The 3458-nt window shown below is 37.0% G+C and overlaps 1 pseudogene; it reads left to right on the top strand.

Annotated features, from left to right (window-relative positions):
• Window positions 1-1991: 1991 nt before the first annotated feature.
• On the top strand, window positions 1992-2453 carry LOC101441832 (ubiquitin-conjugating enzyme E2 N-like; annotated as a pseudogene).
• The last annotated feature ends 1005 nt before the right edge of the window (window positions 2454-3458 follow it).

Raw genomic sequence — 3458 nt, 5'->3', positions numbered from 1 at the left:
AAAAAATTGGCAAATCTTTAGCTAGACTGATCAAAATAACCAAATAAAAAGGGAGAAGATGCAAATAACTAAATCAGAAATGAAAGTGGGGCATGACTATTGTGAAGAATTAATTCTTATGATTTACAGAAATAAAAAAAGTGTATAAAAGAACATTATGAACAATGTTTGCCAAAAAACTAGAAAATCTAGGGGAAATGGACAAATTCCTTCAAACATACAAGTTTACCTAAACTGACTGAACAAGAAATAGAAAATCTCAACAGACTTACAACAAGTAAAGAGATTGAATCAGTAATCAAATACCTCTCAAAAAAGACAAGTTGAGGACCAGTTGGCTTCACTGGTGAATTTTACCAAACGTTCAAAGAAGAATTTTTAAAAAAATTTCTACCCCCCCCCCATTGTCTGCTCTCTTGTGTCCATTCACTGTGTGTTCTTCTGTGTCCACTTGCATTCTTGGTGGCTCGGGGAATCTGTGTCTCTTTTTTCGTTGCATCATCTTGCTGTGTCAGCTCTCCGTGTGTGCCGCACCACTCCTGGACAGTGTGCACTTTTCATGCGGGGTGGCTCTCCTTGCAGGGTGCACTCCTTGCATGTGGGGCTCCCCTACATGGGGAACACCCCTGCGTGGTATGGCACTCCTTGCACACGGCGGCACTGAGCGTGGGCTAGCTCACCACATGTGCCAGGAGGCCCTGGGTTTGAACCCTGGACCTCCTATATGGTACACGGATGCTCTATCAGTTGAGCCACATCCGCTTCCCCAAAGAAGAATTAACAACAATTTTTCTCAAGCTCTTCCAAAAAATTTAAAAGGAGGGAACACTTCCTAGCTCATTCTATGAGGCCAGCATTACCTTGATACCAAAGCCAGATAAAGACATTGTAAGAAAGAAAATTCCAGACCAATTTCTCTTATGAATGTAGTTGTAAAAATTCTAAATAAAATACTGGCAATAGGAAACAAACAATATATTAAAAGAATTATGTACCATGACCAAGTGGAATTTACCCAAGGAATGCCAAGAAATGCAGGATGTAGGTTTCAATATAAGAAAATTAATCAATGTAATACACCACATTAAATAGAGTGAAAAAAAAACCCATATGATCTTCTCAAGTGAGGTGGGAAAGGCATTCGAATAATTCTGCAGCCTTTCATGATAAAAAAAAAATTCAAAAGGTGGGAATAGAAGTAAACTTCCTCAATATGATAAAGAGAATATATGAAAAACCCACAACACTATCTTTTTCCCTCTGAGATCAGGAAAAAGACAAGGATGCTCTCGTTCACCACTGATATTCACCATTATACTGGAAGTTCTAGTCAGAGCAATTAGGCAAGAAAAAAAGGCATTGAAATTGGAAAGGAAGAAGTAAAACTATCTCTATTTTCAGAAGACATAATACTTTATATAGAAAATCCCAGAGAATCTAGAAGAAAACTATCATGTAATAAAATTATTCAGCAGAGATTCAGAGTAGAAAAGTAACATACAAAAATCAGTTGTGCTTCTATACACCAGCAATGAACAATACAAAATGGGAAATAAGAAAACTATGCCACTTACAAAAGCATCAAAGAGAATGAAATATTTAGAAGTAAATTAGACCAAGGAGGTAAAAACTTGTGCAGTGTAAAGTGCAAAACACTGTTGCATGAAATTAAAGAAGACCTAAATAAATGGCAAGATATCCCATGTTTGTGAATTAGAAGGCATAATATTGTCAAGATGTCAGTACTACCCAAAATGATCTACAGATTCAACACAATACTGATCAAAACTTCGCAGCCTTTTTTGCCAAAATGGAAAAAATAATCCTCAAATTCATATGGACTCATCAGGGGGCCCCAAATAATCAAATCAATTTTGAGAAAGAACAACATGAGGTCTCATACTTCCTGATTGCAAAACTTATTCCAGAAGTGTGCATGAGGCAAGTGGAGCTGGAGATGAGACCAGAGGCCAAACCTGGGATCTGACAAGATGGCCAGGCTGCCCCACAGGATTATCAAGGAAACCCAGCATTTGCTGGCAGAACCAGTTCCTGGTATTAAAGCAGAACCATATGAGAGCAATGCCTGTTATTTTCATGTGTCATTACTGGCCCCCAAGATTCCCCCTTTGAGGGAGGGACTTTTAAACTTGAACTATTCCTTCCAGAAGAATACCCAATGGCAGCCCCTAAAGTACATTTCACGACCAAAATTTATCACCCTAATGTACACAAGTTGGGAAGAATATGTTTAGATATTTTGAAAGATAAATCATCCCCAGCACCGCAGATCTGCATAGTTCTGCTATTGATCCAGGCCTTATTAAATGATTCTAATTCAGATGATCTACTAGCAAATGATGTAATGGAGCAGACTTCATTAGACCAATGAAGTCTAAGCCAGAGAAACAGCTGGAGCATGGACTAGGCTATATACCATGAATAGTATTTAAATCAATGTGATCATCAAGTGTGCATCTTCAATTCTGTTAAAACTTCTTCCTTTTTTGTTTACATTTAATGGACCCAGTCTTAGAAACAGTACAGAATAAAAGCCCAGACATTTTCAGTCCTTTGGTTATTAAATGCACATTAGCAAATCTATGTCTTGTCTTGATTCATCACTGTAAAGCATGAGCAGAGGCTAGAAGTATCATCTGGATTGTTATGAAATGTTTAAAAGCAGTGCCCCCTCCTGCTTTTATTTATTTCTCCCATCATTGTTAAAGTATAAAAGCACTGCAAATGAAGGTATTTGTCAGGATTAGCTGCAGGGGTGTGGGTGTTTTTATTTTATTTTTATTTTTGAGGAGCGAGGTAGTTTTATTTTAATTTTATGAGCCCCCCTTTTAGGGTAATCTAAATGCATTGGTTAAAAGTAGCTAATAAGTTGTTCCTTAGAATATGCCCTGTAACCAAGTCTAGCTTTAGAAGTTGTAAATGGACAAGCTTGATTGAACCAAAATGGGAACACAAAACAAACATCACAGCCATCACTAATAACATTGTGACTTTGTTGTCAAGTGTAGAATCCTTTTTTCAAAAAAAAGCTTGTGACTATTTTATATGGCTTTTCTGGAAACATCTGTAAATCTTACATTTTAGTAAATCATTTTTTGTTATTCTGGAAAAAAACTTATTACAAAGCCACAATAATCAAAACAGTGTGGTATAGGCATAAGTGTAGACATATAGACCAATGGAATAGAATTGTAAGAACAGAAATAAACCTTCACACTTATGGGCAATTGACTATGGCTAAGGGTGTCAAAACCATTTAATGGGGGAAAGAATAGCCTTTTCAAAAACTGGTGCTAGGACAACTGGATATCCACAAGCAAAAGAGTAAAGTTGGGCTGCTTCTTCATACCAAATACACAGATCAACTCCAATTATATCACGGACATAAACAGAAGAGCTAAAACCATAACTCTTAGAAGATAACACAGGAGTAAGCC

Source organism: Dasypus novemcinctus, chromosome X (assembly GCF_030445035.2).
Source record: "Dasypus novemcinctus isolate mDasNov1 chromosome X, mDasNov1.1.hap2, whole genome shotgun sequence".
NCBI lineage: Eukaryota > Metazoa > Chordata > Mammalia > Cingulata > Dasypodidae > Dasypus > Dasypus novemcinctus.
The sequence above is the reverse complement of the archived record's forward strand: the minus strand, read 5'-3'. Positions and strand labels throughout refer to the sequence as shown.